This window comes from Apteryx mantelli, chromosome 2 (assembly GCF_036417845.1).
Source record: "Apteryx mantelli isolate bAptMan1 chromosome 2, bAptMan1.hap1, whole genome shotgun sequence".
Lineage (NCBI taxonomy): Eukaryota > Metazoa > Chordata > Aves > Apterygiformes > Apterygidae > Apteryx > Apteryx mantelli.
Window position 1 is genome coordinate 138,365,003 of NC_089979.1, and position 19,824 is coordinate 138,384,826.

General features: G+C 40.3%; 1 long non-coding RNA gene across 4 annotated transcripts in view; it reads right to left on the reverse strand.

Moving 5' to 3' along the window:
• LOC106483419 (uncharacterized) overlaps positions 1 to 19,106 on the reverse strand; it is a 179,562-nt gene extending 160,456 nt beyond the window's left edge. For 3 of the 4 annotated variants that reach the window (XR_010883606.1, XR_010883605.1, XR_010883604.1), the window contains exon 1: positions 18,828 to 19,106. This is a non-coding gene — a long non-coding RNA (uncharacterized lncRNA). Of the gene's footprint in view, positions 1 to 3,927; positions 4,095 to 18,827 lie in introns of those variants that run through there. The other variant, XR_010883607.1, reaches the window with a different exon arrangement.
• Between the last annotated feature and the right edge of the window lie 718 nt (positions 19,107 to 19,824).

Sequence of the window (19,824 nt, forward strand, 5' to 3'; positions counted from 1 at the left end):
ATTATCATCAAGTGCTAGCCTATTGAGTATGAGAAATTGCCTCTAAGGCGATTATAGAGAACAAGGAGCCTGTCCCTTCCCCTTAAAGATGCTGGAAATAAAGAAATGAGAAAGAGAATATTGCAGACTTTCTTGAATTCAAGTATTGATACTCTAGGGAATTGCTAAATTTCTGTAGAGTTCTGCACAAACACAGCAGGCATCAACAAGGCTCTGCTTCAGGACTGGGGGGCTGTGTTTCTAATTCAGAAGCAAGGCTCAAATCCATCTTCACACAGACAAGAGCACAGAATTACGTAGAGAAAGGAAAGAGAGGAAGTTTACACAAAATAACCATATTGTCTTTGCTTTCTCTTCAACACGTAACTCTATAGTAGATAGCAGAAGTGAATGAGAAGCTTTGAATCCCTTGTAGGGATTCACTGAGCATAGTAAACCACTGGAAGATAGCTCAGCAGCATCAGCAAAATACAGAAAATTAATTCCATTGTGTATTCTCCATCACAGTGCTGCCTACTATGTACAAATGCAATTGCTGAAATTATATTCTATACTAGGTGTGTATGCAGGAGGAGCAACTTTTACTGTACGGGGGGGGGGAGTCTGTGCTGTCATGGCATTTGGGACTCTCAGCAGTAATAGGTGACAATCATAACAGAGCCAGCTAGTCTCACAGACAGAGCATTTTGTGTTTTTAGCTATTCAGTTTCATTACAAGACTACATTCGCTATTTTCACAGTATCGTTTTCACATGCTGCAATTGTTCCATGCTGTTTCCCATTTGCTGTAATTGTCACATGGCTCCACTGTGAATGTAAGGGACAATGGTCCCTGCAATGGCTTAGGTACAGGGAAGGTACAAAATAATCTTCTGCTTGGATCAGCCTGAACCAGGAAAAAAAAATAAATCTCTGGTTTGTAGAAAACCAGATTTATTGTTTCACTTGTAGAAGCAAGATTTCTAGAAGCAGTAAGGGCTTTGAAGTGGCTTATCTTGGTACTACTATGATGGCACCAAAATGTGTCTTTGAAAAGTACTTGATTCACTTCAGTATGTACTTTTTAAAAAAGCAGCTGGACATGATTTATAGGGGAGATAAAGTTGTGGGAACTTTATGCAATTTCTAGGTTCTATAAAATGCTTATCAACTGTAAACATAATTCAACAAATATGCATCAACAGAATATTCCCATATGAGGGTTTTTGTAATACCTGCGTATTAAAAACCATGTGTAACATTTAAGTATATGTGTATTTTCCACAAAAAGCATTAAGCTTTTTGACATACATGACATGACCAAAGAACACGGGTAATAACAACAATGACTATCTTCTTCCTTCTGAAATACTTTATACATTTAATCTTACTCATTTTCTGGCTTCTCAAAATAACTGCAATTGAAAACTGAAGTACATTCCTCCTGCCTGTTTATCCATCCCATAAGTTCTCCTTGTCAGCTAATTCTCATAATGAAAAGCATCAATTCATTTACCTAAAAGATGAAAATCTCAACCTCCTGAATAGAAGTAATATGAAGAGTTCTACCTGCCCAATATTTCTTGCTAAAGCATTTTTAAATATAACTTCAGTTTAGTTTTTTTAATTCTTCTAATACTATAATATCAGTACCCAAGGCCAAATTACACTCCTGAGATCCGCATAGGCAGGATGTCAACTGCCTTAAGTGAATGAGGGCTGACAAAGCTGACTACGGACACAGCATGTCTCCCCTTTCATCAAGCCACCTGTCTCACATTGTACAAATTAGAGAGCTGCTGGCAGTGTGGAGTAGTGAGATGCAATGTAGATCAGCTCAGTACCTAAAAGCAAGGCTGATCTCTGAAGTGAAAAAGAAGGGTTTTAGGTGAGGCCAGGATACACTTACAACTGTTTATTGTTACAGAAAAGCACATCTAGAAACCAGGCTCTAGTTCTATCCTCATTAGAAATTGCTTGTATGGGTATCAATTTACAGGATGACTTATTTCACACAAATGCACACTGAAGTTCAGTGCCTAGTTGTCAGTGTATTTGAAAATATATATATGCAAGTGTTTATATGGATAGATAGATGGTTAAGTAGGGAGAAAGAGAGAGAGACAGATGGTACACATATAAACATGTCCCCTCACACTTATATCACTCCTAAACATACTTTGAATGCTTCCTACAGAAATTCACCACATAGGAAGATGGTTTGGGATTCTGAATAAAATTTTACATATGGCCAGAATAATAATTCACCTGCTTAGAGGTTTTCTTTGCTAAAACCCTGCTCTCATTGTAGCTTACCTTTTAGAAGAATTCATAAAGAACTGATGAATAAAAAGCCTTAATCTGTTTCCAGGTGTCATGTTTTACTATCTCCCCATGTGCAGAATAATAGCAATTGCTACTAGGCAGGTTTTTGCAGCTTTTTATATGAGCTCTTCACTCACTTTTTAGGTGAATAAATAGCTGATCTTGCTGCCTGGCAGAAGACAATCAAGGAACATCTTCCCTTCCAAGCTGTTTTGGAACTGTGATTTTCCTTTCGTTTTGGGAAATGGGGTGAATGAAACTCATCCTTGTGTGAGAATTGTTCCTTATCCTTCTCTCATATTATGGGTGTCTAAATAAAAACGATAAAACAGCTATTTATCCAGAGGCTGTTTCAAAGAAATCAATCTTATTTTCTTAAAATGTATCCCCTTTCCTCACTTTGGCTTAGCTATGCACAATACAGCACGAAGGAAAGGCTGCATAATACAAGGAAATTCCTCTTACCTCCATGAGTGCCAGATGTAATTGCAATTTCTGAGTTGTGCTTAAAAGGTAAGTTTAGACCAGCTCTAGTAATGCACACAGGACAGTTTTCCATCACCCATAAAAAGTCATTTTATTCATGTGCTTTCCACACTTAAGGGGAAAAAATCCTTACAGTGACAGTACTGATGTGAATGGGAGTTAGCTGAATAAACACTTGTGGGATGTCTTGGACCAAGTGCCTGAACAGTGCAAGCTTGATCCCAAGAAAAGAGCAGCAAAGCCAGGATAATGAGAAGGTACTTACTTGGGCTCCTGTCAAAAATTCTAGGACTACTTATTAATTAAAACACAATGTTGCTGTTCCTTGACAGATGGCAAGGTGTGTGCAGAACTGGTTTTATGCCTGTCACTTTGTGCTGTATTCATCTCTTAACCAGGGTGCAGTGACTACTTAGCAAATTCAGCGTAAAAGAGGACAACAGGATCCTGAGCCAAGTCATTAGAGGATAAGGGAGAAAAAGAGAGTATGTATGAGGTGATTTCTCATTTTTCTGTTTCAGGATGGGTTTGTACGGTGTGAACATCTGAGACCCTGATTCACACTCACAGCATCACAACAGTGGCCTTCGATTTTACCTTAGATGCCTTAGATTTCAACGATCCCAGCTCAAATTTTACACAATAAATTGAATGGAATTCTACTTATAGTAGAAGATGAGGATTTTTTAGAACTGTTTAAATTGTCTTGGAAAGGCAAAGGCTGCTGAATGGGTGCCAAAGCAAAAAAACTTGCCAGAGACAAAATATTTTCCTAGATATACCTTCATAAAGACAGTGAAAACCACCTCCTTATTCCGTGCTTTCCTGATAAAGTCTTGAGCCCAGTCTATGTACCCTACCCTACCTTCCTCCCATGAGCTCAGGCTTTATGTATAAAAGTATTTCATGGATTAAAAAATCCACTTATAAAAAGAAAATTCATCTCAAAGTAACTCCAGAGTCACATTGGACAAGGATTGGCTATTTAAAATCACTGGGTGAAAATAAGGTACAGTGAAGGTGAAGAGGATTGATGTTTTGATCAAACCCTTTTTTTTGATCCTGATTTCACATGATTGTGAAATCTGAAGTTAGATTACGAGAATATACAAAGGGAGGAATAAAGTTTTTCCTTACCATTTCCCCCAGAGGATGCAAGCAAAGTATAGTACAGGTCCTATCTTTTCCCTGCAAGAGACATATTTGTTAAATTAGCATATGTAAAAGAACACAGAGTATCTACTTTCCCCACAAAGTTATTTTCAGTTTATGGTTTTCCTTGTGCTAAAAAAAAAAAAAAAAAAAAAAAACAGCTACCTACAGGGTATTGTTGCCAGCTCTTATATCCATGTTTAGGGGTTCCTATAAACTGATTTATTCCTTCAATATCAAACCTGTATCTTTGCCACGCAAACAGACACAAACCTTTATGACTGCTAAAGCAAATAAACCTGCAAGCTATCCCATTAAGGCTGGTGCATGTGGCCTTTGACTTATGTGAACAAATGTGAGGCCATACCCCCAGGAAAATCAAATACAAAAAAATCAAATACACCCTAACTGCAGAGTACCTGCAGAAAAGGAGATAGAAGGGACCATCAAATTGCAACAGCCAGTAGACAGAAAGGAAATGTGGGCTAATGTGGCATGAGAAGGATGCCAAATATGATGAAAAATGGGGAGAAATTTGTGGGAAGCAGTAAGCACACAACAGAAAAACGTGGTAAAATGTGGAGGGAGAACTTAGTAAGAAAGGGATTCTCTTTTGCTGGAGAAGAAAACGGTAGAACAGTCATTCTTAAAAATGCAGAGAATAAGAGAGTGCATCCTTTCATGAAATGAACACAGAGATCAGAATTTGTCTGTATATTCTGGGTGGAAATTTAAATACTTCAAAATATTTCAATAAATTGAAATAATTATACTAAGATTTGGGACAAGAAAGAAAGGGACTGGGAGATAGAGAACAGACAGAAAAATCAGAGCAGGAAAAGGTGTGATTTGTTATTTCCGTCTTTCTCTTTTTTAAGTCATAGCTTTGGAGGATTTTGATAGCTGTTGTTTCTCAAGTAAGGAAATGACCAACTGAAACAGTGGATGTTTTCTTTGGAACACGTTTAATCAACTTACCCACCTGCACAGAAGTAGCATCCCACAACTAAATATTTACAAGCTAAATACATAAGAGAGAAAAATCATAACATTGCATAACCTAAAGAAAAAGGGTTCATAAGCAACTGGATGAGGTGATTTTAAAATGAATCAGATAGCTGAATCAGAGACCAAGCTTTACAGTTGCAGAAGCCCAAAGGTGGAACTCACTACAACAAGTTCTGAATCAACCTTTCTTACACAGAGCACTAAATGTGGGCCCCAGAGCTCCAGAAGAGCTCAGACATGAAGGCAGAAGGAGTAAAACATACTCCATTACTCCATGTTCCAACCACAATCTAAAGAAGACAGTACTAAGAAAACACTATTTGGAATGATATTCATCTCACATAGCTTTAATCAAGCATCTAGTCTAAATTACAGTAGTACAGACGATGGAGACTAGCAATACCTAATCTACATGTGCAGATGCATCTCCCTTCTGTGCCCTCTTTATCAGCATAAGGTCTGTGTCTGTATTATCACATCTTGTGTGCTCTATTTCCACAGAAAGAATACCCAGGTGTGGTGGACAAAAGGGGGAGACAGCGTCTTCTGTCCAGGTCACCAGTTTAGACAACCAGGAGATCAAGAGCTCAGGCCCCTTCAAGAACAACATCAGTCTTTGGCTAGACGCCCCCACAACAGGTTTCTCCACCAACTACAGAGGGAGCCCAGATTACTAATTTTGATTAGGTTTCTAATACTTAGGTATGTAAAATTTGATGGAGTGTATCTAGCCTCACTAAGAGACTGTCAGGAATAGTCAGGAATAGCTTTAATTAGTACTTACGTTTCAGTTAAGTTTTGACCTATAGATGTCTATAATACATGGATGGGCACCATAGCAAAAAAACCTACAGACTGAAATAAATTCTTGACTCAGCTATATCCATTTGAATCTATCTAACCTGAAAATCTTTCCAGCCTTCATGTGGAATACCACTCAAGCAGTTCAGAGCATCCCACTTGGATCCTCTGTATGGATACAAACAGTGTTTCTGTTACAGTACTAGACTGGACATGCTATGTTCTTAACACGGGCAATGCCAACTGTTTACCACTATGCCTAGCTTCACAGACTCACCCAATGGAGACCAGGGTTTATGTCATAAACATTCTCAGAAGATGGAAATTAATCCAAGCTATACAGTGTTCCTCTATAAATAACAGATCGAGTGCTGAAATTTTCTGATACGAAGAAAGATAGACATTGAAAAATAAATAGGTCATTTCCTATGAAAAATAAAGGCTAGACTTTAGAGTTTGAACTAATACCACTTAGAAATGAATCCTGAACCAGAAGAAATATCATGTCTTTTGCTTTTAGTAGTTTTTTTGCTATTTGTGACATTCTGAAGACTGTTCACCAGGAGACTATGACTACAAGTAAGTCTTCACACTTACTTATTCCTTTACCATAACATTTGAAAACTGTTAATGCCAGGTTTCATAAATAATCAGCCATGTGGTATGCACTGTAACTGTACTGAAAACTATACAGAATTGATCTTTATGGATTTTCCTATGGGGTGATCCACTGTTCAGAACCTAGGGAATTCTGGAAGAACTGACTGTTACCATTTTGCTTTCTCTTTCTTCCAGACACCCAGGCGCATGAGGTTAGTTGAAGTGCTAGAGAACAGCTAGGCTGAAGGACACAGAAGCTAAAATGAACATAAAATGAGGCTTTTACTCAATAGAATGTCCATGCTAGCTTAAGTTGCTTTACATTTTACAAGATGCAAATATTTAAAAGACTGGAAATCTTTAAAGGAAACTCAAGAGAATACAACAAATTATTATAATATCCTCTGCATCATTTTCTCAGGCACATTTACAAAACAGACATTAAAGAATCTCTGAACATCTTCACAGAAATATGAAAATATAAAACTAACACTTAGTGTAGTAACAAAAATCTATCTTCTGGTAACACAGAGACCAAAAGTAACAGAAGTCAGAAAAAAAGCAATATTTTAGGTAAATCTCTTCATCACTGTGTTCAACCTTTGTGATAGCAGTAATGGCTTTTCTGCTGTTCACTATTCATTTTAATTCTTTACTAACAATTCCTCTGTAGACCAATGGCATTGAAATAACTATACCAGAATGTCAAAAGACAGAACTTCTGATGCTGGGTTTCAAGTCCTTTACTGAATTTGGTAGACTCAGTTTAGTTTTTAAGGGACAAGTATTCTCAGCATAAATATACTGATGCATATTTACTACTGCTAAGTACATCTATGTTTCTAGTCTATCATTAACTAGTAGCAAAATAAAAGGGAAAAAAAAAAACAAGAATTAGATTGTCACTAAATATGGTCATATGAAAGCATCTTTAGGCAAACTAGTGGGTCTGCCAAGTGAGCTTGAACAGTCGGGAATCATAATTATCTTATTCCACAGAACAATACTGTAAAGATCTTTATTTCACCACCTTTCACAAGTACCACATTTCTGTCTCCATCATGCATCCAAGCACTCCTCCTTGTTTGTCCCAATGTATGTTTATGAAACTAGTTTTGGTGTCAGGTAATATAGTAGTATATTACAGAACAGTGAATTAGGGTACTAATTTGTGATCTGTGGAGATGTATGATGCAGCATAAAAAACACTGAAATGAATGAGGAAGATAAACAGCCTTACCACCGAAAGATCTATGGTGCAGCTAAATTACTCACCCAGCAGTGACTGTCTCTCCTTAGAACAGGCAAAATATTTGAACTCATTTCCCATTCTACTCACCAACCTTTCTCTATCCACACCCTCTCTCAACCTAGCCTATTCAGGAAGAAAAATCTTCTAAAGTAGGTTCAAATCTTGTCCTAAGTCATGAATTAAGAGGAATAACTTCTCAGGTTCAGCAGAGTAACCTCACTGTAATTTTAAGGTGTGATACACATTTTTAGTGAGGCCAAAGTTTCTTGGAGTAGATCAGAAGCTCTACGCATTGTGAGTAAATCAAAATTAAATACTTTCCTATTTGTCCCTCTAACAAACAAAAAATCCATATAGCCAAACAGTATAATATGACCAGTACTCTGCATACTTTGTTCCCTGTCATTAGGGTACGACTGCAGAATAAATACAGAGATTTCAGTTGCAGCTGCTTCTCCTTTCTAATAATCTCTTTGCTAAGATTAAATGCTTTTAAACAAAGTATCCCCCTTCCTTGGATTAAAAGGCAGCATATCACTTTCGCTTGCTTTACTGTGAAACCTTTGAGGTTCAGCAGTCACAACTGGACAGTACCACAAGGAATTCTGCTCTACCAGCTATCTTTCATTTTCTTAGGAAGCTCTGAAGGAGAAAGAATGGATAGGTATAGTGGATGTTCATTAGCAAGCTGCAAAGATTTTATACAATTACTTGTATTTACCAGGACCATAGAATTGCCTGGATTTAATTTATAAAAGTTGTAAATACTGCACCAAGCATTCAGCTGATCTACGTCAATGTAGCTTAATTGAAGTCAGTGATCCTGCTTTGATTTTTGCTGGCTGAAGGCCTGTTTCAAATTACAATAAGGTGGGGTTTTTCTCTATCTGTAACAGGATAAGTGGGTTATCACACTAATAGCTTAGGTAGCTGCATCTTCTGTGTCTCCAAAAGATCATCTGGCATACTGCTAGCAAGAAGAGCTTCAGACCAATTCCATCACAGCAATTTATTTTTATCAAAGTCTTTGAATCAGGATGTGCAAACAGTAAATAAACTAGTAATTGCCCAATAATAATAATAAAAATACATAGATAAACACAAAGAGGAATTTCTTACCCATAATAAATAATAGGGAACACAGTGGCAGAGCAATTGAAGCATCTTCATAAAGCTCACAAGCTATGGTTGAGTCTCAAGCAAGATCTGCAGCCCCCAGTTGATCCAGCAGAAAAGCCATACCTGTTGCTCAGCAGAGAGAGCCAAAGTACTCCTCCCACAGTGATATCTGAGTGCTTTAACCATTTTAGTCCTGAAAGTCAATTAGATTTTAGTGGGCCTTTGAATTCCATCTACTCAACATTTCACCTTTTGTGAAGATGTCTGCCACTTGTTCTGCATACTAAGGACATTCATCCATAGAGCTTTTGAGCAGAGATCGACACAGACTGGAACCTCTAGTTCTTTATCATAATTTTTCATGTAAGTCCTGCCATTTCATATGATAGATCTTTCTACCTAATTGAGGCAGGTTTTTCAGTTGTGTCTACACTCTGGAACAGAATTCAACTGAAAAAAAATCATTAAAAAAAATCCAAGTGCTAAGACTGTTTATACAAACTAAAGATCTGGTGGGTGGCACTTTGGGAACTAGGCATCGAATTGTGGAGCAAGAGACTTCTAGGCTTCCTTGAACATTTATAACTACTATTTCAGCTCTTATTGCTGCTCAGACTTGTCTTGTCATTTGCAAGCAGGAGCTAATAACGGGCATTTTCTTGACAGCAAATTATCATTATCAGAAAAATCATCATCAGAAGCAAACATTGCTAAACACAGGTGCAGTTATAGCCTATCTTCTGTGTATGTTGGTAGCTTAAAAGACCAAGGGTCTATGGAATATGATGTGGATTTATGCTACAATAGGCTACACTATAGTGCAAAATAAGACCAAGAAGTACACATTTACAAAGAGCAGCCTCACCGAAAATACAACTGCATCTGTATGACAGCATTTAGCACCTACTCCATACAAGTGCAAATACTTTCCAAGGAGCAATACAATATAAAGTCAGGACAAATGGAGCCTAATATGAAAATGACACATTAGGATGCTACTCCTTTCCTGTAACACCAATGCTCAGACTTCATATAACGTAGGCCTTCCTAATTATCTAAAATTATTTAATGAGATTGGTTACAAGAAGAATTGATATAGCTGATAGCAGAGGTACATCCTATTTGATCAGAAAGAATACTTAACATAGAACCTCACAGAGGGCAATAGAAATTCATCTCTTAAATGTAACTAGAATAAAATAAAAGACTGGCAAAGCCTCAAATGTGAAACGAGTGAAGAAGATGCCAAACATTATCTGCTCTAATGGGAAACACATCAGAGCTCAAACTACTTCAGGGCTGAATTTAACAAAAAGAAAACTACTTTGTTTTGCTCCAGAAGCATAAAAGGGGGAGTGAGGAGGTAGAAAAGAAAGATAAACTTTCCGATCTGCAAACTTATTTTTTAGCCAATCCTTTCTGGTAAGGTGAATATTTTGCCAACTTTGTTAAAAGTTCATTTTCAGAGCGAAAATCAAAATTAAATAAAAACAAAAATACAGTTTCTCACCGTCATTCCCCTTTTCTCCATGTTTGTACTTGTAGTTTGGTAGACCTAAAAGTTAACCTTCAGAAGTTGTTGTGAGCTTGTTACATGCTAAGAGAGCTGAATTGTGAAAGATCTCTTTGATCTTACTGCCAGGAGTTCAGAATCATTCTGTTAAACAAAATGTATATATGGAGAAAAAAAAAATTGATTATTTTCAAGGGATGACTCTAAGCAACACTTCTATGAAAATCTTGGAATATGGCTTGCCTGTTTTACAAAATACAGCTGGGGAGTGAGGGATGGGGAGAAGCTCCTGAACATAAACCTACAGAAAATAGCCCCAATTGTTATTTTTTTTAAGTCAGCAGGACTTTGTACTTGCCCGCATAAACAAGACACCAAAATACTTGTTCTAGATAGGTTCAGCTGTTTTTCAAAGATAAGAAGGATTTGTTTTCTTTAACAAATCTTTCTTTCTTGTTTAGGTACAAATTAGTCTTTCAGAAGACAGCACCGACTCTTTTTTTTTCCTTTCTCTCTTGAATGCTATGCAATTGTACAAAGAAAATGCTTTTTTTTAAAAAAAACTCTGGATGAGGGGAAGAAGTATACATTTAACATTGACAATACATTTCTAGCAGACACATACTTCACTTAAGACATGCTTTTAAACACTAAAATACTCTAGCAATCTTTGAAGAATTAAATAATCATTGTAGTGGAATAAAAACTACTTGAAAATCTCCATTAGTCTTTTCTTTTTTTCTTTTAGGCTGGCTGGATCTTAATGTTTTTCAGCTTGGTAGGTCAAGACAAACCATAACGTACATTTGTTCTGTTGTTTAGTAATACATTCAAAAGTACAACTACATTTCAAATGTTATATGCACATACAAGGCCAAGGAAATTCCCCAAAACAGAATTGTACTGATGTTGCTGATGTGATGTGCTAAAGGAAGCTGTGTATTGCTAAGATTCTAGAGGTAAACTAAAGAGAGAAATTCTGTTTCCCCTCCTCTTTACAGCACCCAACTTCCTCCTGGTTATTGCTGAAATAGCTCTACCTTCCCATTCCTGGGCAGGTAGGGAATATAATCTCACCATTCCTGAAATAATGTTTTGCTTTTTGAAACAGAGCACAAGCATCTCAAATCTCTGAAGTATTTCACCAACAAGAGATAGTCAAAAGTTCTTTAAGGTTTCTCATACAATCCTCCCCTAAACAGTGCTTTGTCCCTGTGTTATTCTCATGATACTTTTCAGAAACTTAATGTAACTTAATGTTTTGCAAATGGGAAACTTGTACTGTATATTGCCCTAAAGGGTAGGTCCTTCCCTTGATTATAGTTATGAGTGGGTTTTTTTATACATGGCAAGCCTAGTCCCTCAATTTCTCTATTTCAGGCTGGAAGTATGATTTAGCACATTCTTAATTCAGCTTTTTGCTGAAATACATATTCAAATCCAAAAAAAAAGCCCAAGGAAGAGTTGTAATAAAATAAAAGCCAAATCTTCTCTTTTCTCCCCTCACCACAATCTATTAAAAAGTATTTAGCTAGCTTATAAACTACCCTTTACTGTTTGTCTTTTCTCTCCTCAAAGAACTATACGCGGTTGTTTACTTAGAATGGGAATCAACTCACCTAACTTCATCTGTCTGAAATGTACGCATCTAATGCAAACCAGATACTGAGGCTTCCTCTACATATAACAGTAAGAAAATAAAGAAAAATACTATTTGCAGGGACTGCAAAAGTATCTCTAGCTCCCTAGATGGTCCCCATAGAGAATCCCAGATCTTCCCTCTGCCTAAATATCATGCAGGATGCTAACCCAACTATGAAAGCCCTGCCATGCAAAACTCAGATGCAATTTAGGTCACTTCTCATGCTGGCTTGTTTATCAGCTTTCTCCTAAGACTTCTTTCTGACAGCTTTTTTTGCAGGTTTCTCCTTGTTTCTTTGAAGCTCCTTCCCTGCTTTCTGCAACAACTTCCTTTTAGATGTCTACCTTGACTGCCATGATAAACTCTCAGTTCTCCTTATGCCTACTTATTTAGTATTTCTTCAGGAAGAGTACAATCAAAATTTTTGTTCTTAAAGGATTAGAGCATTACACAAAGATGGGCTGATCCTAAAAGCATTCTTAAGGTAGGAGTTTAGTGAATACCTTCCCTGGATTAGACCTCTCAACTTCAAAAATCTGCCCAGTCTCACTTGCCCATTAAGGCACTGTGAGTGACAGAGACAAATCCAAACCCGTACAAGCTCAATTCCTTTGTAGTAACTACAACAAGAGAAATCTTATTCAAACCCATAGTCCTGCTAAACTCAGGGGAACAACTAGCAAGACTAGAGCTACTCACATTATTACATATTACTTACATTACGGTAGTGCCTAGAGTCCCCACTGTGTTTGGTACAATAGATGAGTATTGTTATTCCAACTTGGCCCTGCCCCAGTAAAGCACTAGCTAATGCCCAACATTAATTTCAGCACCTCATTTGTTGAATACCCCTGGTTTACATGTATAGATGGCCCCTTACAAACCACCTTTCCTTTTCCATTCATTCAGACTATCGGTAATCCTAATTCATCTTGAATTTATACAAGCAGATCATCAGAATACAGGAGAAAAAGTAGCTAGTACTAAGGAGGAAGACTTCTACCGATTACGTTAACGATTTGCTAGTCTTTATTAACTCTCTCTGAACTGTTCCACAGTTTTGGAGAGTACACATATGATACTCACATAGATAGCTGAATCAATGAAAGGCCACTGTAGAAATTAATCCTAAATCAGGCTTGATCCTTTGAGTTGCATTTCTCCAGCAACCAGTAATGATACTGCGGACACATGAAAGCAGTGAGGAAGGCCTTTGATTTCTTCTTCATTTTTCAATTATGCAGATTCACTTGGTGGCAGTGACTAATTTTTGACTATTTTGTTCTTCACCTAGTTGGGTATCTTTCTGCATCTTTAAACCTGGCTAATAATTTGCTGGTGTCCTCATATTCCCACTTCATATCATGAAAATCAATACATTTTAAAAAATAATGATCTTTTTTCTCCTCAGATATAAGGGGACCTCATTAGTCTATTGACATCTTAACCTCTTCATACACCTTGAGCTCTTTACTGGGTGTTTATCTGTTGGTTGCTGAGCAGAACAGCAGAGATGCAACGATTTTGAAAACTAGTTTTGTTGAGATACTTAGCCATCTGAGAGCAGACCTGTGACTGCTACAGTCACTCACTGGCAGATCATAGTGAAAGGCAGACACTGCAGCTAGCCAAAAATAAGGATCAAAATATATTAGTCCATACTGACTGCACAGTGTCTCAACCTGATCACTTCCAGCACTCAAGCTAACTTGTTTACAGTGACTCAGACCAATTTCTGATGCAACTACACAGCAACTAAACTGGAGGACCTGATTTCAACATGCAGCTGAGCCCAAACCTATTCAGCATCCAGTTCTCTCAATAACTTAAATTAAAGCCCTGGGTATGTTGCACATCTGAAAATCTGATCCTTTGTGCTAAGATTTAGGTTTATCGTGTAAAAATGTGATCATTCTACTTTCCTCAAAAGAAGTTTGAGAATGCTTATTATATCTATTCTGTACTTTACAAGCAGTCTTGAGGCTAGGCTCTGGGCCAAATATACTGCCCCTGTACAGCTGGGGTGCTTTAAGATATAGCTATGTTTGGATGAGCCAACTGGTGCTCTTAGGAAGAAAAATTTTAGATGCATTGTGCACTTTAGAGAACTCAAAATAAAAATTTAATCTACCTGGTGTAAATGTATTCTTTGTCTTGCCCAGCTGCCTCAATTTATCTTATCCAGCCTTAGGCAATCACTGGTCACGTGACAAACTCATCAACATCAGACAGACAAAATATCCTGTGGTCTCTCCCAAGAAGGGCTCAACACTGCCTGTCTGAAGATTATATGGAGCTTGTAAGTATCTCAAATTCATACTGACTTCATGTCTTTTTCAAAATCCAGAGGATCTTAGAATATGACCTTGGAGTGTGTGTCAAAATTCAGCCTACTCTTGGGCCTGGCTGAGAGCTGGCCTTGGAGACTTTTCCTTTTATCTGTAAAGTGCTTTGTGAACAATGAACCAAAAGGAGCTCTTCTCAAAAGCTATGCATCTTTTAATATGGAATTATATTCACAATCGTGAATTTTGTGTTTATGATCCTTTCCTTTAGAGGTCTGGGTAGAGTTAAGTACCTTAACTCACATGGTATCTTGCACACATTCTCCACTGGTCATCTTTAAGTAAGGTGGTATGTGATTAAATCAATAGTTTATTCCAGTATCCCGAAGTGGAACAAGCGTAAGGCCCTTAAATATACTTTGCACGTAAATATAAATCATGGTACTTTGAAGCCTGGTATCCCTAAGTATCCTTGAGCCGAGAGACTGACATAGCCTTACTATCACCTTCTACATTTTTTCCACAAGTTCTGTAGAAATCATGGCCATGTTGATTAAAAATCCCTCTTTTTCCATAAAAAGAATAAGCAACCAAACTTGCATATTTTAATGAATGCTAATGACTTTTCTCAGACATTTTTCAAACATTTGGAAAGTGAGGACCTACTTTTGCTGCCACATATTTTTAATATTGCAAAGTGAAGATCAGCTCTTGGCTAAAAGAATTATAGCTCAATGTACAGCCTTTTGAAGATAAAATTCATTGAATTCTGCTAAGCTTGTAATTCCTCAGCTGTAATTCTTAGCCCTGCACAATGGCTTCATGTTACTTCTCAAGATGAAATCATTACTAGCCAAGTTATTGCTACCTGAGTATCCATTTTTTTGCCATTCAAACAACAGCTGCAAAGTGAAAGAAACTAAACAACGCTGCTTCAGTGTAATGTCAATAATACTAGCAAATTATAATAGGTCGATTGTCTGCCTGGAGCAACAGACAACATGAGCATACTTTGCAGAAAATGACAAATATATGCCAGAATATTTCAGTCATTATCATCAGCTGTCCTGTTTAGCAAAAGCTTTTCTTGGTTATTATTTTTATATTTATATTTTTATATATATACACATATATATACAGTGTTCTCTCTTGTAATCACATTTAAACACTATAAATTGGAACTTTGTGACAGTGCGTGAAAAGTTGTTTTTTTCTTATATACTACACAGAAATAGGGAAACACCTCACTGAAACGCACAACATATAAGGCACTTTTTTAAATCTTTTTTTATATCCTTCCTTCAAATTCAGTCCAGTAGAGCTCTAAAGCACATAGCTAATTACAGACAGCTGAACAGAAATTAAAGTGAAGATGTGCTAAGAACTTTGTTGACCTTGGCTCTGTGAAGAACCAAAATACTAAGAACATGAGTATTCAACGAAAAGAAGATCTGGAACTCAGCATCCTTCCGGTTTCTTGATGGCAATGGAAGAGGAGGAATAATTATGTTTTGAGATAACTCCCACCTCTAGGAAGGCAATCATTTCAAGCACTGTATGCTTTAACTCCTTTTTTTTATTATTACTATAATAAATTGCTACAGAAAGACAGCTACACCCAAGATTCTAGACTTGTAATGGATTATGATGGACTTACTTCTGGTTATAGGAATTCTTTCTGACCAGCATAACAACTCTGCATGAGTTTCCACAGCATGGAGAAATGTCAAAAGCTGAAGCACAGGAGCAGGCAAGAAAAGATCATTGTCTACCTACTCAGTTAAGCAAGAACTCCAGGTCTTTTACATGTGTACAGTGCTGTCATATTCCTAAGAAAAAGACATAGAATGAATAGAAAAGTTCAAAATGGTATGCCCATTACATCATTTTCTATAGGCCCAGAAATCACGTTCCTTAAAAAACAGAAGTTAAACTTTCACAAAACTTTCTTTTGTCAAATTGGATTTTCATAGCTGTAACCCATGAACTGCTCTTTGTTAGAGTTGCATAGTTAAGAGAAATACTTTTTACAGTTTTTACTCCCCAGGGAATGGTCTTTTTCCCATATCATCACGCATGAAGGCAAAAAAAGTTTTTCAGGATGACTTAATGATATCCTCTCATATGGGTATTGAGAATTTGTTTTAAAAAAAAAGAAGTTAGTTTACTGGAATATTCTGTTATAGATCAGAATGGTTTGTAAGGATGTACATAAACACACATACGCACCATCATTGATTTGGTCTGCTGTAAATTGTCTCCTAAGAGACCAAGGACAGTACATGCTTACACGCTTACCAATAAAGATGGACCTTACACCCCATGTACAGGTGATTTTACTCTATGCCAGTTACATTTCTGCATGGGCATGGCTTTTTGCTTGATATTGACCTATTATAATTTTTGTTGTCTGGATTAATTCTGACCAGATGGCTTCAGAGAGAGACGATTTGCATATGTTACAAATTACAGCTATGTCAGTTTCTAATTTTTTCAGTTGCTTTATATTTTCTTCATGAAAATCATAAAATCAGCATGGCATTATTGTGCTTCAACTCAAATCTCAAATAAAACCATTATTTGCACATCTGCAAAATATCTCATCTCATTTTTTGCTTCTGGTACACAATTATCATCAACAAGAAACTACAAGTCCCATTTGATTATTGAATCTGATTTTGGTAGATCTTCCAGACTACAGTACAGCTGGTTCATGCATTTATTCTGAACACAGGGTGTGGGAGAAGCAGTCTTAACAAGGGGACTTTTTACTTAATTTTTTGCCAGTTAACACCAACTTCTGACTACTGATTGAGGTATTGGGAAAAAAAAGTACATAATCAAACAGACACTTAAGTAAACACCTTTCCTCCCTTTTCTCCAAGCTCAACTTAAGCCAGATACCTGTGTCTCCCCTTTCCTGGTCTCAACAACTTCTTTTAACTGTGGGTGACACAGTCTGTCCCAATCACTTCAGTGAGACAATGAGCAGCACAAGAGGTTGGGGTTGTCTGCATAATGGTTTCTTTCACTCCTCCTCCATGCTTCTTAGTGGTTTCCCCTGCCCCAGTGTAGGTCACCCACAGCCACAGTCCCTCAAGAGCATCCTTGATGGAGCATAGACATTCCACCCCCCACCTCTGCAAAACATACATACATCCATTGTTCAAACATACATACATTGTAACTACCTTCAACTTCATCAGTCTTAATATATATGCATTCTTAATGCTACCCTTCCTTCCCTGTAGACCAGGTAATAAGGGTTAACATTGTAACAATGTGTACTTACACACACTGTGTATGTGCAATCACTGAAACTCCACCCTTGGCTTCTGGGAAGCAGATTACAGGGCTTAACATGATCACAGTCTGAACTTTTATCTATTTCAAACTCTACCGCTCATCCCCCCAAAACAGACTGTAGGGATTAGTGCTGTAACAATCTGCATACTTATTACAAACTTCAGGCCTTGCCCCTCCACAAAACACACTGCCTAGAGCATTGTAGCAATTTGAATATTTATCCACAAATTTCATGGGGGTTTCTCCTTTGCAGGAACAGCAGGATCAGGCCATTGCTCATCATATCCCTCCATCAACTCAGCCCAAAGCCCTCCCCCGCGCAGGGCAGTGTTTACAAGTGGCATAGGCCACAAACTCCCTATGGCAACGCTCTACTGAGCCATCAGCTGTGTCCCAGCGGTTCCAGTTCCCAGCACCGCCACAGCCGCTGCAAAAGTCATCTCCCTAGGACAGCAGCTGGAAGTGTCCCATGTTTCTCTAATTTCACTCCGAGTAAAGGACTGTTGTGCAGTCCCCCTCTGGCGAGCAGTGCTCCCCCTTCCACAGGTCTGCTACCGTGATTGCACTGTACCTGGGGAAGCCTGAAAGGCTCCGTTTTTAATCCGCCCAAGTCCTCGCTTTCCCCATGCCAGGCTGGTGCCAGGCACCCGCAGCTCGCCGGCTGCTCCGCAGCCCCAGCGGCGCGGCGCCCCGCTCGCCCTGCGGCCACGCCGGCGCTGCGAGCTGCTCAGATGCTGAGCAGGGGCCTCCCCGCGGCGCCGAGCGCTCGTTAACGCCCCTGCGCGCGGCCCATCGCCCCGCCGCAGCCCGGCAGCTCCAGCGCTGCCGCGCGGTGCCCCCGCTCCCCCGCCGCGCCGGGGCGCCCGGCGGCCCCGACTCCGCGGCCCAGCAGCGCCGCCCTCCCGGCTCTCACAGCCGCCACAGTCGCCGCGGCTCCAGCTCGGCCAGACGGTCCCGGCTCCGGCCCCGGGGCAGCGCTGGGAGCAGCACCCGCCCCAGCTCTTCCCCATCGCCTGCCCGTCGCGCCGGAGCCTTCTCGGGCGCCTCAGACTCTCCGTTTCCCGCCTGTCCGCGCCCCGTTCGCACCTTCCCGCACACGCACCCGGGCGCCACCCACCGCAGCACAAGCGCCCGCACCAGGCCGAGGCCCCTCCGCAGCTCCGCGGCCGCTGCGGCCGCCCGGCCCCGGCCCCGGCCCCGCAGCGCTCCCCACCCGCCGCTCGCGCGGGCAGCACGGTCGCGCCTCGGGCAACTTATTGCCAGTTAACACCGACTTCCAATCGCCGGTTCGAGTAGCGGGGAAGAAGAAAACAAGCGACTGAACAGCCACTTCGGGAAGCCCCTTTCCTCCCGCCTCACCGGGCTCCGCATAAGCCAGACACCTCTCCTCCTCCCTTCCTCGTCCCAGCTCCCCGCGTCTTCGCGGCGTTTCTCTCCCTCCGGGGCCCTGGGGGCGGCACGCACCAGCCTGTCCGCCGCCCCCGGCTGCCGACTCGTTTCCTCCTCTGCTCCTGCCTCCTTGCTGCTCCTCTGCCCCGGTGCGGGGTGGCCTCGGCCCCTCGGCGCGTCCCTGCCCCGGCACCGAGCGCCTCCTCCCCCAGTGGGTCTCCGCCGTGCCCCAGCGCTGCCTCCTTCCGCGTGTCGCCTCCGCTCCCTCCAAAAACGCGCCCGTCGCACTTCTGCTCCCGCGTCCCCTCGCGCCCCCTCCCCGGCCTCCTCTCGCCTCTGCTGCCCCTGGCGGCTGCCGCTCTCTCCCCCCTCCCGAGTAGGGGCCCCGGCGGCAGTTTGGGCGCCCGCGGGGCCCTCGCACTGTGTCAGAGCCGGCTGCAACCGGCGCAGGGCGGCGCGTAGCCTCGCCGCACGGGGCGCCTCAGCCCCCTCCCCAAACCCGCCGTTTTTCCTCTGTACGCATATGCAGCAAGGCTGAGGAATATAGGATGCGCTAGGCTTAAAACAGATGTGCAAGCCAATTCTACATCATGAATGCTGAGGGTCCAACCTTAGATTCCTGGTAAAAATAGTGAAGAACTGATTTATGCATGTGCCTCTAAAGCAAAAGCCGATATGTCCATCTGGGTCATTTTATCATTGTGCCTCAAGTACATGCAAGGATTCTTGTTTAGACTTTTTTAGAAGATGATACAGTTTCCATTTCAAGGAACTGGTTTCGTGAAGGGGAGTTTGCTGTGGCGGCAGAGGCAGGCCGGGCTGCCGCTCGCTGCTCGTTGCTGCGGGTCCAACAGCTTCCCCAGGCACTGAAAGGCATCTTGCACTTCCCAGCTGAACTAAGGCAGCCTGAGGGAGAAAAGGAACAAAATTTTATTCAGTCTAAATGAGCCTGGAAAAACAGTTTGAA